The sequence below is a fragment of the Euprymna scolopes genome, chromosome 27 (genome assembly GCF_053919585.1).
Source record: "Euprymna scolopes isolate OS-2025 chromosome 27, ASM5391958v1, whole genome shotgun sequence".
NCBI lineage: Eukaryota > Metazoa > Mollusca > Cephalopoda > Sepiida > Sepiolidae > Euprymna > Euprymna scolopes.
The window spans coordinates 103920474-103938962 of NC_136508.1; positions in this window are offsets into that span (position 1 = coordinate 103920474).

The following is an 18489-nucleotide window of genomic DNA, read 5'->3' on the forward strand; positions in this document are numbered from 1 at the left end:
CTCTCTTTACAGTTTAAGTTTTAAATAGCATTTTCTCTCTCTTTACGGTTTAAGTTTTAAATAGCATTTTCTCTCTCTTTACGGCTTAAGTTTTAAATAGCATTTTCTCTCTCTTTACTGCTTAAGTTTTAAATTACATTTTCTCTGTCTTTACGGCTTAAGTTTTAAATAGCATTTTCTCTCTCTTTACGGCTTAAGTTTTTAATAGCATTTTCTCTCTCTTTACGGTTTAAGTTTTAAATAGCATTTTCTCTCTCTCTCTCTTTACGGCTTAAGTTTTTAATAGCATTTTCTCTCTCTCTCTCTTTACGGTTTAAGTTTTAAATAGCATTTTCTCTCTCTATCTCTCTTTACTGCTTAAGTTTTAAGTAACATTTCTCTCTCTTTACGGTTTAAGTTTTAAACAGCATTTTCTCTCTCTTTACGGTTTATTTTATAAATAGAATTTTCTTTCTCTGTACGGCTTAAGTTTTAAATAGCATTTTCTCTCTCTTTACGGTTTAAGTTTTAAATAGCATTTTCTCTCTCTTTACGGCTTAAGTTTTAAATAGCATTTTCTCTCTCTTTACGGTTTAAGTTTTAAATAGCATTTTCTCTCTCTCTCTCTCTCTCTTTACGGCTTAAGTTTTTAATAGCATTTTCTCTCTCTTTACGGTTTAAGTTTTAAATATCATTTTCTCTGTCTTTACGGTTTAAGTTTTAAACAGCATTTTCTCTCTCTTTACGGTATAAGTTATAAATAGCATTTTCTCTCTCTTTACGGTTTAAGTTTTAAATAGCATTTTCTCTCTTTTTACGGCTTAAGTTTTTAATAGCATTTTCTCTCTTTACGGCTTAAGTTTTAAACAGCATTTTCTCTCTCTTTACGGCTTAAGTTTTAAACAGCATTGTTTTGGGATGGTAAGCAAAGGTTGCAAATGTCAAACTTTTAGCAATATTCTTTTTAGTTTGTAATATAATTTTCGTATGCTTGTAACGCTTAAGTTAGAAATAGCATTGTTTTAGTCTGTTCAAGCTTGAGGTTTATTAAGCGTTTTTCGTTTGTTGTGTTTTTTTTTGGGGGGGGGATGCGATAAAGTTCGAAATCGAATGTTTTGCGTATCTTTAGCACTTAAGAAATAGCAATATTTTTGTCTGTTATGTTTAAGTTTGAAGTTATATTTTCACAGGTCTGTATCTCTCTTTAAATTAAAATTTAATTGCAGTCAATCTGTCACGGTTAAGTTTTAAAATAGCAGTTTTGTCGGTTAATACAAAATAAATCGATCCTAGGAATGGTCGGCTTGCTCTATTCCTAATTCTTAGCATTTTTTTTTTTTTTTTTTTTGCGATGAGAAATGAACAGACAATTATTGGAGAAGCATCTCAGAATGTCCAAGATCAGTGAGAATAGGAGAATAGCCCTCCCCACAACAACAAAAAGCAATCATTTTCTCGTTTGCAAATATTCCGAAACAAAAAACAGCAAACGACGAGAGTGTATCACTTCGGCAGCGACGTATCGTTTTAAGATGGACGGGTTTCGTTTTTGCCGGAAAGAATTTAATCGCTAAAATCATCAAGTTCGATTTGTTTTCTCAAAAGCTAATATCTTGAACTGTCAGGGGAATTGGCATAGATTAGAAACGATCAGTAAAACGGCCATTCAAATTTAAGTATCCGTTGCTTTCCAAAGATAGAATTCAATCGATCCGTCCGCCATTTTATTGGCCCGGGCTTTATATCGTTTTTTTTTTTTTTTTCGACAATGATTGTTTTTAGTTCGCCATTTTGGTTTTCTTCCCAACCTCGATTAGAACACTTTTTAAACATTTTGTCACATTATTTTCTTTTTTGTTATTGTCAAATACAATAAAATCCATTTAGCAGTATTCATTTATTTTATTATTTAGATTAAAAAAAATCTCTGATACTTTATATTTTTGAGAACTTTGTATTAACTTTAGGCAACAATGCCTAACAGAAAAAAAAACTTTCTTTGTTATTTTCTTATTATGTTTCACTAGCAGGGAGACCCGATGTTTTCCGGGGTTGAATATGGATAAATAAATACTCCGCCATCTCATACTTTTATTATTATCGTTTGTTTTTAAGCAACTCAATTTACTGCTCTACGTAGGAACCCTCCCGCGCACTGGGATGAAGGTTCACGTGCTTTCCTATATTGATTTACTCCACAAACGATTGTACTGTTAGTTTTATAAATATTTTCTGTAAAAGGTTAAATGGAAAAGCTAATAGCATGGCTTAATTGTGCTCTTAAAAAAAAAACGTTTATTTCAAACGCGCCTCTATCTTATGAAAGAACCAACTGTTGATGTTATGCAGATATCTTTTATATAATCATTTGAATTAAAATTATGAAACTAAAATATCATGGTTCAATTGGGCTCTAAAAATTTCCAACACGCCCTTGTCTTATAAAAAATCATACATTTTATTTTTATAGGCAGTGCCTTTCTGCTTGTGCGGTGATAAAACTTTTCAAATGCACTTGTGATGTATGCATAACTTTCGTCAAAATTGAACTTCCATATCCAATCGGATATTTTTGATTATTAATCTTCGATAATTATAAGATAATATTTTAATCAACTTCATTAGTTTACTGCTCTATTTAGGACCTTCCCCTTGCAGTATACCAGGATGAAGGTTCACATGTTTTCCTACAGTAACTTACTCCAGAAACCATTGTAGTCTACATTGTACTGTAGAGAATCTAATGTTGATTTTGTAAAATTATATCTAAATAACGGCTTCATTAAAAGGTTAAAATGCAAAAGTTTAGTATAATATAATTTTATATAATAACTTGAATTAAAATTAAATGTATGAAAGCCAAGTATCATGGTTCAATGGAGCTCTTAAAATAAACATTCATTTCGAACACACCCTTGTCTTTTAAAAGATCTTACATTTGATTTAATGTGCCTTTCTGCTTGTGTGGTGATAAAACTTTTTCAATGCGCTTGCGATGTAAAGTTCTATAACTTTCGTCAAAATTGGACGTCCATCTCCAATCGGATATTTTTGATTATCGATAAGTATAACATGTACTCCGATGTAAAATTTGTGTGAGAACACGCACAGACACCTCAAATACCTTCCGAGGAATCTTTAAAAAAAGTGAATCTAGCCGTTTCCGAGTCTATAGGAAACGAATTTACAAAAACATCCACACAGACACAGACATCTTCATGGGATTAGAAACGATAAATATAAACGGTAAAATCGTCTAGGACTTCCTAGCGTAACGGTTAATGCGCCGGACTGTAATATACATGGCCTGGGGTTTGATTCCTAGACACAGTCAAGCTGCACTGAAAAAGAGGTAGAAACCTCGAAACATGCATGTTCGTAGATTATAGTTTTAAAAATAATGAAAAATAAATAAAAATATTGTTTATCCATTTTCAAATAAAAAACCGGCGGTTTTCGAAGCAAAACAATCTCCGAGTCGAAGACGCTATTTAACCGTATTTATCGTTTAAAAAAAAATCAACAAGCAACCACCATATATCATTTAAACACTACCCTCTTTTAATGTACAGTTTCAGTGTTTTAGAATGGCTTTATAGCTTCACCGCTTACTCAATTTCCGAGCAATTTTTTTAAAACCATTATTAAAATTTATAAATCACCTTCTCAGCTAAAAATAAAGTTAATTTTCGTTCAGCAAAAATTATAATAAATTTACTAGTGTTCAAAATCGTAAAAAACGTAAGGACGCGAGGGACGTTCTTTATTGACTGGTTTCCATAGCAACCACGTCGCTTCAGCAACAATTGTTGCTACCAAATCACGGCTCTCGCGAAGAGAAAAGTAACACGTGAAACAGAGAGAATGAAAGATTAAAAGTAGATAATTGGGGGATTTATTGAAAGCAGACGAGTGCCGTACATTGTTATTACATTTGTGTATGTTAGGTTTATATGGGGGGGGGGGGAAATAAGACTGAAATTAGATAAAGAACCATTTAATATATTAGAAGCGTGGAAAAATTATAGATTACAATAGAAAAGTGCGAGCATAAAAAGTAATATGGTTAAACTTAAACATGGAAAAAAAAGGACTAAACAAAAAAAAATAACCCTTCTCCCTGAGGGGCTTCCGGGCCTTGATAAGTGGTGATCACTGCGTAACCCCCCCCCAAAAAAAAAACTAGTTGGTACAACTGGAAAAGATAAGAATAAAATATTTTAGTAAAAAGTTTTTTTTTTTACATGGAGGGAACCACTTATCAAGGCCCGGAAGCCACTCGGGGATAACGGTTATTGCGTGTACAGTAATCAATGGGATAGTATCGTAGTAATCGTTAATATTGGAGATTTGATAAAGTGTCTTACTTACTTTGTAAGGAATTTGTTTATGTTGGACTTGAAGATATCAAAGTTGTAGTCAGGCAATCGGAAGAGAGTTCCACAGTCGTTCACTTCTAAAAAAAGAAGCTCGGCTCATGGAATCTACGTGTTTTTCGCGTAAGATTGAACCAGAGATTGGAGCTCAGGCGAGCTCTACCATGAAAATACCGATAAAACAAAACCAGGCTTGCAACGTCTCTTCTGTAGGAGAGAGGCTGTAGGGAAGAGAAAAGGGCATCCCCACTAAGTCACGAAGTCTATTTTGTACTCTGTCAATGCAGGATAAGCTGTTTTAAGCAGCGCCTGCTGAGATGTGGCAGAGTACTCCATCCTTAGACGTACTTGGCTTTTAAACAGATAGTGATTGTATCAGTGGTTAGATATACTCTGAAGCGGCAGAAGGATCCCAGCATCCTCCCAGCGACCTTGGCAACATGCCTGATGTACGTGTTCCATTTCAGATCAGGAGTAACGGTCAAGCCCAGAAGCTTGTCAAAACATGGAGCCTCCCCAAGACGAGAGCCACCCATATCAATTGATGCCAGACGGGAATGAGAGCGTTGATGGTGTAAAGATTTGAGCTTGGTTATAGATGCATTAAAAGTAACCATCCACCTCTTCCCCCACTGTATAACGCGCTCAATATCAGAGGAGAGAGAATCAGAGAGAGCTTTGTCATTTACGGCCTTTCATTTGTTGCCATAGATGGTCGTGTCATCAGCATAGATGTCAACGAATGATTTAAGTATGTGTTTTGGAAGATTTTTGATGTAGATCAGGAAGAGGGTTGAGCCCAGGATGGACCCCTGATGGTGTCCCACATTAATACTCTGGACCTCTGATTTCTGCCCATCAACCAATACTTTAATTGGCCTATCAGAGAGAAATGATTTAATAACTGAGAAAACATTTCCAGTTATATCGTAGCTGAATATCTTGTGAAGTAGGCCCTTATACCATACTTTATTGAAGGCCTTTGATATGTCAAGAGCAATTTCCCTAGCAAGAAAGACTTTGTTGAGATATTCACTAATCTTATGAGATATAACCGTTAGCACATCTTCTGCAGATATAGCAGAACGAAAACCATATTGCATGTCATTAAGAAGGTTATTTCTTGTGAGGTGGTTGACTACTTCTCTATTTAATATGTATTCCAGCAGCTTACTCATGACAAACAGGAGACTTATTGGTCTGTACTGAGAGGGAGATGAGTTATCACCTTAACTCGTAAATACAAGGCATACTGATGAGGTTTTCCAGGGTGTTGGAAAGGACTTTTCCTTAAGACAACGCTTAAACAGTGTTGTAAGTATTGGGGCAAGTTCTGGTTGGAGCTGTTTCAGCACTATAATTGGAATGCCGTCAGGGGCAGTTGCTTTACTGGAATCAAGATTCTTGATTAGCTTGGCGACCTCACGCACAGATATTCGTATGTTGCATAGCTTGTTGTCTATTGCAGCATAAAGTATTTATTTTTAAAATTCAATTTATAATAGTATTTCCTTTTCTTTTTCCAGTTTAAACAACGAGCCCTTTACTTTTCCATTTTTACGCTTAACCATATTACTTTTCATGTTCGCATTTATCTATTGTAATATATATATATATATATATATATATATATATATATATTGTTGTGTTTGCAAGGTTGAACAATAATTAGTAAGGAAATACAAAAATACAATGAAGACGCAAACAACAAGATAACGCAATAATAAAATATTAAAGAAAATGTATATTTACAATATGTACACATGACGGTGTCGAGTCAGAGAGTCTTGGTGGGAGAACATGTACGCTCTTCGGCGTCACTTCCGGTGGCATTTGAGTAAGACACACCAAGGCCAACCTAGGCTTGCCATTTATAGTGTTATGTTATTCGCATATGCAAATAAGTGGTTGCCACCACAACAGCCCCCTCCCAAGATTTGAAGTCACACAGATTTCAATATCTTTTTCTTTTTGGGTTTACCATTAAGGGTTCATTCACTTTTCTTTTCCTACCTGATCTTCGGGGTTCAGGTGCATTTTGAGGCGGTTCCAAATTAAAAGATTCGTATATAATATCTATGGTGTCGTCCTCTTCGACTGTTGTCGCATCATCATCATCTTGGATATGACGTTTTTTATCTGATTTATGTGTCTTTTATGTATATTCTGTGGACCTTTAATCATGCATGTACAATCACCAATGCGTTTATCCACTACTCCACATTCCCAGTAAGATGTGTTATTTCTGTAGCACTTAAAATATACTCGATCTCCCGAGTTATATTTCTTTCTTCTCGTGTGTGTAGTGTTACGGATAATTGCCTGCCTTGGCAATAGTTTGTCAAACGCTGATTTTACCTTTCTGGCAAACATTAGATCAGCTGGTGATATGTTTGATGGTGTACTAGGATGTGGTGTAATCCTATATACTTGCAAGAATTGTTGCAAAGCTTTTTCTGTTGGTGTTCCAATGGATTTCTTCAACGCTCGTTTTAGCGTGTCCACGAACTTTTCCGCGAGGCCGTTCGATCTTGGATGATACGGCGGAGTCGTGATGTGCTTCACTCGGAACGTGTCGCAAAATTCCTTAAACTCTGCGGATGTGAACTGCGTTCCGTTGTCAGTGACCAGTGTGTCTGGTACACCGAATCTTGCAAACAACTCGTGTAGGAACCCTATTGAGTTGTTCGTTGTTGGATTCCTGCAACGCATTACCTCCGGCCATTTTGTGAAACTATCCACTACAATTAAATAATAGTTTTCACCTACTGGACCAGCGAAGTCCATGTGGATTCTCGACAATGGTTGGTCGGTTTTCGGCCAAAGTCTGTGTACTATAGGTGGAGATTTTGCCGCTAACTGGCATCCTTTACATTTATGAATTGTTGTCGCTATGTCAGTGTCCATGTTACGCCAGTACACGTAGCTTCTCATTAACGACTTCATACGATTTATCCCCGGATGTCCTGTGTGGAAATCTCTTAACATCCTATTCTGCAATGTTTTGGGTATTAACACTCTCTCGCTGTACAGTAACACATCGTCACATATGGAGAAAACTTCCTGCACCTTTGTGACCGTTATAATTTTCTCTTTTATGTCCTTTATATATTCGTCTTTCTCGGCTTCCCTTTTAATGTCCGACAAAGTTACGGGTAGTTCCTTAATGATGTTTGCTACCATATTTTTTACTTCAACATTTGTCCGAATTGCTGCAATGACTGATTCTTCCAAATTGTGTTTCTGTGGTATCAGTCTTGACAGTCCATCCGCATGGTAAATCATTTTTGATGCTAGATGTTGTAGCTGGAAATCGTAATTAAGTAGGATTGTACCCCAGCGCAACAATCTATTTGCGGTGTATACCGGCAATCATTTTTTTGATCCATAGATCGTGACTAACGGTTTATGGTCGGTTTCAAGTATAAATTGTCTACCATATAAATATCGGTGAAATTTAGTCACGGCAAAGATTATGCTCAACGCTTCTTTTTCGATTTGTGAATATGCCCTTTCGGCTGGTATCAGCGTTCTCGAAACGTGCGCTATTGGTTTTCTAGACCTATCCGGCATAATGTGTTGAATGCATGCTCCTAAACCGTAGGAGCTAGCGTCAATAGCGACGACTATTTTTAAGTTTGTGTCAAAATGCGTTAAGAATAATTCGGATGTTAGTGCGCTCTTTATTTTGTCAAAAGCGGTTTGACATTCTTGCGTCCAGTTCCACGGTGTATCCTTTTTAAGCAGATTATTTAAGGGGGCTCGCAAGTTATGCATTCCTTCAATAAAAGATTGGTAATAATTTGCGAGTCCTAATAAACTCTGCAAGGTTGTTACATTATCGGGTGCTGGCATATTTTTTATTGCCGCAGATCTGTCTGGGTCTGGACGTCGTCCATGTTTGTTTATTATGTGTCCAAGATACTTAATCTCGCTCATACAAAAGTCACATTTACTTTCTTTTACTTTAAAGCCGAATTCTTGTATTCGAGTAAATACTTGTTTCAAATGTTCCTTATGTTCTTCTAGGGATTTTCTCCTGACAACAATGTCGTCCAGGTATGCACATGCTCACTCAATACTACTTAGCATGGTGTCCATCGCTTGCTGAAAGATGACAGGCGCTACTTTGATGCCAAAAGGCAATCGGTTGTATTTGTATAATCCCTTATGCGTATTAATGCATAGTATTTTTGAGCAATTCTCCTCGACGGTATTTGCAAATACGCGTCGCTCCAGTCTATCTTGGAGAAGATATTACCCCCATTCAACTTCGTGAATATTTCCTCTGGGCTTGGTAGGGGGTAATGGTGATATTTTAATAGGGAGTTGACCCCGGTCGAAAACTCTGCGCACACTCTAACTTCGTCATTCTTTTTCTTTACGTATACGATGGGGGCTGCCCACTCGTTGTGTTCTATTTTTGATAGAATTCCCGTCTGTTCCAATCTATTTAATTCTTTATCAATCTTTTCCAACCCAGCGACCGGAACATTTCGCTTTTTTCTAAAAATTGGGCTGGCGTTTTCTTTAAGTTCAAACGAGGCCTTGAATTTATTGCAGCGACCTAAGTTAGTCGTGAATGCCTCAGGAAATAATTCTTTTAAATCGTCTTTTATATTTACTGTTGTTGGAGAAGAACATTCTATTTTTTTACAGAATGTATTGATTGGCTTATCCCATAGACCGAATTTCTCAATTAAATCTATTCCAAACAGATTTTCACTATTTTTTATTACGAATATTTTTAATTTCTTCGAAATCCCTTTCAATTTTATCGGGAGGACAACTTCTTCTTCAAATTTTATACCACCACCAGTTACCGTCCGGGCTGCTTTACTAGTTTTCATCATGTCCGGTTTTCCCAACTTTCTCCACGTATTCAGGTTTATTACAGAAACATCGGAGCCGGAGTCGAGTTGTAACTTTATTGATGTTTTAAATATTTCCACTTTTACGTATTTTCGCCGATCTTTGTCTAATTTTGTATTTGATTTTGTTTGCTGTACTCTCTTTCTGGTGTAATCTTTATATCTGCAGCAATCGCTTTTGTGTCCCACCTTCTTACAAATGTAGCATTTTTTCTTCTTATAAGTACAATCTGATTCCCAATGCTTTTCTGCACATCTCTTAGAGTTATATCTAGGAAGAGGCTTGTTATGTTCTGTACTATATTTATGGTTATTATCTTTGGAATATCCCGTTCCATTGCTTTTCTTTGTAAAGTTCTTGGTTGGTGCGTATGGTTTTCTAACTTTTCTTACATATGCCACTCCGGATTCTTCAATATTTTTTTAATCCTTTTTTAGTGTAATGGCCCTTTCACAGTCCTCTGCTAGTTTCTGGAGGGTTAAATCTTGCTCAGATTCCAGCTTAGACAACACTCGTCTGCGTATTTCTGCATTTTTCGTGGAAACTAACCCTTGAGCGAAGATTAGACATTTAAAATCTTCTACCGTTAGTTCTGCAAGCTTAAAATTATCGCAGTTTTTATTGACAACTGATGCGTATGTCAAATAATCTTGGTTGCCCATCTTTCTTACATTCATGCACAGCCATCCTTTATGAAAAAGAGATATATTTGGATTAAATAATTCTTTTAGTAATTTTACAGCTTCCATGAACTCTAATTCCGCAGTTTTTTTAGGTAATATGTAATCTACGAATTTGCTGTGTTCTGATGTACCTAATTTTCTGAGTAAGAGGCCCACTTTCTGATTATTTGGCCAATTTTTACAGTCCAGTTGAAAAACATCCTCGTATCTTGTGTAGTATGCTTCAAAATCCTTCTCTTCCTCAGGCACATAATGAAATGTGTCCATGCTATTAAAAATAGTTGTATGGGAGAAATTAACACTATCGACATTTTCTCGATTACTCTTTAGTAGTTCCAGTGTTTTAGCAAAACGTTCATCTTGTCTTTCTTCATATTCCAATTGTAGTTTCTTATGCCTTTCTTCCTGTTCCAATTGCAGTGTTTTCTGCTTTAATTGTACCATTTTCTGCTTTTCTTCTCGTTCCTGCTGCCATTTCAATAATCTGTCCTCTCTCTTTTCCTCGCGGTCAGCCTGTGCCTGTATTTGTGTTTGCAAAAGCTCGTTTTGTGTAGCTTGTCTGCGGTCATCCTGCTCAGCCTGTGCTTGTAAAAATTGCATGAACATTTTTGATAAGTCTTCCATGTTTTACTTTTTTTTTTTTAGTGTGTAGTTAAAAAAAATATTGTACCATGTACAATATACACCGGTTTGGGTTACAACAAAAAAGCAAATTGCTGTAAGCTCCTGTTTTCAATAATAACATCGCTGCTTGCAATAATATATTCTTTTTGCGAGTCACGTTGCAAAAAAAAAATAAACAGATTTATCTGGAATCACGAAATGGAATTGACTTTCCGTTTTTAGGCACTTACTAATAAATAACTCTTTCTACAAAATAAAAGTTTTTTTTGTTTTTTTTAATCGAGTCACAATTGAATAAATGTATGCAGTACATTTAGTTCTTTGAGGTTTTTTTCTCTAGTATTTTAGTAATTAAAATACCTCTTAAATTGAGAATACCTTTTTTCCGTGACGTTTTACTGTATTATCCGTTATTCAGTGACAACTTCAAGAGAAAAAAATCCTTTCCTTGAATTTTAGGTTTAGCTGTGGTATTTCCTTTTAGTACCGACGTCAACCAAAACATTAATTAAAAAGTCCTTTAGTTGTTGTTTTGTTTACGTAGAACAGTAATTAGAATCCACTGGTGAACTTTTTTCGTAGGTTACTTCCTTGCTCTTCGTAATACGGGTCTGACCTGTCGTTTTTGGGACAGAACAAAGTTCGCTTTTCGTTTGCAAGTTGGTCCTTTAGTAAGATTTGTCGTGTAGCGACAAAACAAAAATTCACTTTTACATTCGTTTTCAAGTCGGATTCCCAAAAAACGGCGTAAATTGTCGCGTTTGTCACGTTAGAGTTTTTTTTCACTTGAGTTGAAACTTCTCTTTAGCGTAAAATCCGTTTGCTCGTCAACACTTTGCATTCCTTAAAAAAAAATGGTCAACCTTTGCGTTGTTTTTTTTTTAAATAGTTCTTCGTCAAACTGTTATATTTGACGCTTCATATCTCGTCGGCAACTGTTGTGGTTGCAAGGTTGAACAATTATTAGTAAGGAAATACAATGAAGACGCAAACAACAAGCTAATGCAATAATAAGTGTATTAAAGAAAAGGTATATTTACAATATGTACAAATGACGGTGTCGAGTCAGAGAGTCTTGGTGGGAGGACATGTACGCTCTTCGGCGTCACTTCCGGTTGCATTTGAGTAAGACACACCAAGGCCAACCTAGGCTTGCCATTTATAGTGTTATGTTATTCGCATATGCAAATAAGTGGTTGCCACCACAACATATATATATATATATATATATATATATAATTTCCATCTACCTATTATACTAACGCGTACAGAGGTCGGCAAGTTTAAATGTAACGCTTTCATTTCAATTGGCCGAGATTTCTATGAGTTGGCGTATGCGTAAACTACTCATCGCTTGAAGTGGTTTTATTTTATAACTTTCTTATCTATCTATCAGATTGGCTTAAATGGTAGTGAAAATTTATGAGTCACTAAATAAAGCACACGGCTACTGCGCTAAATAATCTATCTTTTTTTATCTAGCAATCTAGATAGATAGCTTGTTAGATATATAGATTGGTAAATAAATATGGATATAGATAGATCGTTGGAGAAAAAAAAACTAATGTAGATAAGAACACTCATATATAAAGTATTTGCATATATATATAAATATATGTGTATATATATGCATATATGCATATGTATATATATATGCATATATATATATATATATATACACACATATATATAAAGAAAAATGAAAACTGTAAGTTGAACTTTTCAATCAAGATTTATTGTTCGACTGAATATTCCAAAAAAAAATTTACAAAGTCCTTATTCCGCGGAGTTTCGAAGAATGATATTCTTCCTATTCTTCTCATCAGAGAACATAAGGAAATCAGCAAATTATATTTGTAGCAATGTCAAAATTTGCTAGTTATGGCATTAAGTGAAACCGCAATTTATTGTAGTCATATATTGCCAAGAAAAACAAGTGCACAAATGTTGGATATGTAAAGAAATATAAAAACAAACTGCACATAATATTTCAGCTTCCATGCAAATTCTCCCGAGGTAATATAATAATTCTCTATTGCGTATTGAGCTTTTTTATTCGGTTGGGATTAAATTATCTATATAAAAACACTGTTTGAAGTTTACCATCGCATACATCAGGTAAACACTACATCCTTTTAATTTCATTACTTGTATATATGCGTATATATGTTCATATATCTATATATATATATATATATATATATATATATATATATATATATATAAAGAGAGAGACAGATAGACAGACATACAGAGATAACTGCTGATGGTAAAAAGTAAAATGTCACGGACAATTTTGTATATCTGGGTAGCGTTCTGAGTAATTGCTTTACACTTGATGCTGAGAAAAGGGGGTGGTCAATTCGGGGAATCACATCAAAAAGAAAGCTATGTAGGACCGAGACTAGGACAACATATAAAGGAATGTGATGTTATTGGAAAGGTTTCATCAAAGTTTATTTCGGATAATACAATGTTTATTGGGACACTCTCACGCCTGACACTGTAGTTTTTGTTCGATCAAATAGTACTAGTCTTGAAAAGAAAAGCATTCAAAATTAGATGCGCTGAAGGACAACAATTTAATAAAAAAACTGTTTTATAGCGAGATAGATAGGGGTAAAAAAAACTACAACAAAAACTAAGAAAACGTTTGAAAGATTCTCTGAAAATCAACTTGAAAATACTTAAGACGGATGTATATAACTGAGAATCCAAAGCGAAAGATCAATTACTGTGAAGGAAACACTACCAAACAAAGGTGTAAGATCTTAAAGCAGAATGAGAATTTTATGTCAGAGAAATAACAACACGTACGTGGCAGATACCATTTTTCAAAAGTTGTTTTTTTAATCATCTGAATTTGTACGATCAATAAGAGGAAAACAGTCTTATGAGGAGTCTTTTACAGCATATTCGGCAACACTAAGTTGTCATATTTGTGGTCTCATCTGCAAATCTAAAATTGGTATGATACGACATTCCAGCATTCACAATATTATCACCTTTACAAGACGGAAAGTTTTTATCTAATTGTTACATGATAAGGGCTGTCCCCTTTTCATGTAGGTATAAAAATAGGGAATTAGTTAAATGTAAAAATGAAATAGAATAGACGAAATTCGAACCTCGTAATTTAGGTTTAGAAATAGATTACGAGAGAGAATTAGAAAATGGAATGTAAAAACGCACCATTGTTTAGCTTAGAGATAAAATAGTTTTAAGAAAAGGAATGTGCATTTGTCAATTCTGTTATGAAATTGAATTGAGGAATTCAACTATAGGATAATTTAATAAACATGTTTGTAACATATTGGAAATATAGGTTACTGGAAATATAGGTTAAAATTCCTTTTGTAAACAAAGGAAAATGTATTGGACACGCATTTCCAGAACACGTGAAAAAAGACACATGTTTTAACATGTGTATGACGTCATAGAAAATGGGAAGTTCTCGATATAGTTAGAAACTTTAGAGTTAAGCAGAGAGAGTCTGAGGACGAGAGACGACAGCCTGGAGTCCAGAAATGGAGAGTCGAACGTCTGGAAGCGAGACGGTCACCTTTGAAACATTGAATGTAAAACTTTGAATTCTAAGAAAACAAACGACCGGTCGAAGAAGAAATAGAGGCGTCATGTGTTTTTATAAACGTCGTCTTTGTGTTTTAATTCTACCAAAAGGTAAAGTGAAATTGTCATTATATGTCTTATATATCATGTGTTTTAAAATGTCTTCACATACACAATGTCTCTACATCTCATATCTACAATGTGAACACTAAGACTGTCTCAACACTGTCTCCTCACTTTAAGAGCTTCTATTACACTTCTAAGTATGAACATTTTATATATATGAATCTCTTCATAACACGAACACAGAACGAAACATCTCTCTTAAAAGATTCTCTAAGACTCACTTTTAATAAGACTTAATAACAACAATAACAACAATAAACAGAATAATCATAATAATAATAATGAATTCACTATATAACATAATAATATTGTACTTTCGTGCAGGGATAAAGCTGAAATCAGAATGCACCTGAATGCAAATTACCGCGCAACACTTAACTGAAGAGATGACAAATTCTTTTCAAGAAGTATCATACATATATACATCTATATACATATATATGTTTATATATTTTTACATATACATATATATGCATATATATATACATATATATATATACATACGTATATATATGCATATATATATATAATTATACATATATGCATACATATATATAATTATACGTATATATATACATACTTATATATAAAATTATACATATATGTATACATGATGATTGCAACGTCTTGTCACACGAGTGCCACTCCCTCAGACTCTTAAAAGTCCATGAGCCCAAAAATGACTTCCATCGCCACGGGACCATTTTTATGCCTGAGAGAGTATCAATACACATATGATGTTACAGAGTCTTAGCTTTGTCCGACAGCTAAGTCTCTCTCTCGGTTCAAAATGTTGAAATCCAGCAATAAGCAAGAGCAAGATAGCCAGCAACAAGTTTAACTGCAGACCAGCTTAATGCGGGTACTGGTCACCCGCTTTATTGTTTTTTAAATCAGAGATTTTCTTCTCCTAGAAAGGTTGCCTTCACCACAGCTTACGGGAGCCTTCTCCACCCCAACACACACATACACACACACAAACACACACGGTACTAGTTGGCCGTTGACCCCGAAGAAGAGTTAATTTGCCCTTTGGAAGGTATTGGTTTTAATCATTCAGGGAGACTAGCCACCCTCCTCACCAAACAAGTTTGGTGGGGGAAATCAGTTTAGTCTCCGGTGACCCGACCATGAGGCAAGTAGTACTGGGTTTCATGGTACCAATAGCATATGACATGACCTGACATATACATATATACATACATATATATATATACATATATATATATATAGTTAGATACATATTTATATTTATATACATATATATATGCATACATATATACATACATATATATACATATATATACATGCATATATATACATATATATACATATATATATACATATATATACATACATATATATATACATATATACATGCATATATATACATATATATACACATATATATATATACATGCATATATATATACATATATATATATATATAAATATATATACATGCATATATATACATATATATATATATATATATATATACATATGCCCTCTGGCAATATGGTAAATATGATCAGACAGCTGCATGAAAACATGAAAGCGCGTCTCCAGCTAAACGGCACAATTTCAGAGGGCATTGCCATCGACAACGGGGTTAAACAGGGAGATATTCTAGCTCCAACCTTGTTCTCAATCTATTTCGCAACAACACTCGCGTTCGCATTTAGAAACTGTGAAACGGGAGTGCTCTTTCGATTTCGGACAACGGGCAAGTTATTCAACCTTACTCGTTTCAGGGCCAGATCGAAAACATTTCACTCACTTGTCAGGGAGCTGCTGTATGCTGACGATGTAGACTTCGTCGCACACACGGCAGAAGATATGCAGGGCATCATGGACCGCTTCTCCAGGGTGTGCACTGCCTTTGGCCTCACAATTAGCCTGGAGAAAACCAAGGTAATGTTCACCCCAGCTCCAAACAGCCGCTACGAGGAACCGGTCATCTGTGTAAATGGAACGGGCACCGTTGATGACTTTGTATATCTTGGCAGTACTATATCGAGCGACGGAACCCTCGATAAGGAAATCTTAGGAAGGATCAATAAGGCAAGTAAGGCCTTTGGTAATCTCGAAAAACGAGTGTGGGCAGACAGAGCCCTGACCTTCAAAACAAAGATAAAGGTATACGAGACTTGTGTACTACCTGTCCTCCTATATGCCTCGGAAACATGGACGACATATCGCTGTCATATCAAGGCTCTGGAAAGATTCCACCAGACATTCCTACGCAGGATATTTAATGTCACCAAACAAGCTCTCTTGTCCGATGAAGAGGTGCTCAAGAAGGCGAGCACATTCAGCATAGAGGCTCGAGTCTTTCGAAACCAGACTCGATGGGCGGGTCACGTAGTGAGAATGGAGGATTATAGGATACCTAAGCAATTGTTCTATGGGTAGCTTGCATGTGGCAAACGACCCAATCACAAACCTCGGAAAAGGTACAAAGATGTAGTTAAGGGAAACCTGCGGGCACTTGGCATAGAAATAACAAGGTGGGAAGAGATAGCTGAAGACCGGGAAAGTTGGAGGCGCTACGTCTACGCGGGATGTGAGAATTTTGAGGTTTTGAGAGTTGAGCACGCCACTATAAAGCGAGCCTTACGAAAGCGAGAGGATACATAGGACTTTGATCTCGACCCCGCGTACTCGTGCGGGATATGCGGCAGGGTGTGCCTGTCAAAGGCAGGCCTCAAGAGTCATGGAACTACGCACGCGGGACATGAACTGGGAGCACAGGAGGGAGGGGGGCGGTCACCAACAAGGTTATCCTGCAGAATATGCGGCAAACTGTGCAGGCCGGGTGGGGCTATGTGGAATCATATGCGGACTCACTCACACGCCATCGTATCGTGAGGGTTGGCCGTCTTCTGTAAAGAAGTGGTAGTCACCATATATATATGCATATATATATATATACATATATATATACATATATATATATATATATATATATATATATATATATATATATAAACAAGGATATCTGATGGTCTAATTGAATGGTGAATAAACAATTTTTTTACATTTCTCTATTTTTATTGTCATTGAAACAGGTGAAACGGCGAATTTTTCAATTGAACCGATTGATTGTCTACAAGATTTATATACCCAATGCACTGTACTAGGAGGAAATCCACAGTTGATTTTATCAAAATTATTTGTAATATATAATCACTTGAATTAAAGTGAAAACTCGGAAAATGACGTAATCGTGCTCTTAAACGGAAACATTCCTTTCGGACGCGCCTCTGTGCTATCAACAAACCAACTGCTTGCGTGACGATAATGGATTCAATTTAAGTTTAAAATGAAAATTTCAAGTATTATAGTGCGATTGTCGTGTAAACACAAACATTGATGCGCCCCTGTTATATCAAAGAACATACTGGGTATCTTATATGTCGAGATGTTCAGCTTCTTTTAAATGGATAGGTGACGTTAGGTTTTTACCGTGTTAACTTTCGTCGAATTCGCCTATTCCTCCTTTCATGAAATTATTTCGATTGTGGATTATCGATACTAATCGAAGACACTCAGATACTAAACCTATTTAAGAGCAGTGCCAGGCACATAACATACATTTGTTTGAAATTTCATAAATACCGGATCAGCCGTTTCCGAATCTATAAGTCAGACACATATAGACACACACACAGACAAAGTTCTATTTTATGTAATAGCTAGTTGTAATCGTGGCACTCCTGTTGAAGTTAAGCCTGGGTCTCTTTGGACTTATGAACCAGCGCCGAACGATGCTGCCAGACTCTGGGTCTTGAAGTTGAAAATGTGATCTCTGGAAATGAGATTGTATTTACACGTTGCGATTTTAATTGTGGCTGAATTAATCTCGGTAATTCCGTCGCCTTATAGCGCCTACTAAATATCTGCGACCAACGTGAAACTCTTTGTGGAAAGTCGTTTTGATTAGATTGTTCGGGTTCTTGTCGGCTCGTGAATTACAGACACCGACTAATTAATATTCATTGGCGAGTTTTATAGTTCTTAGAAATCGCTGACAAAATCCCCGTACAGTAATTATCGACTAACGTTTGTGATTAAAGTCGAAAGTAACCGCTTGTGTAAGACGCTGCCTGGTAGGAGACAGTGGCAACTTTCTCATTTCTCGCTATAAGTACTAGTTAACTTAACTGCAAGTTGTTTGCATTCAGACAAGCTTAATTACCATTAACACGGTTTTATTGATATTAAGCGAAATGGACATCTTACATCGTAATGGAATG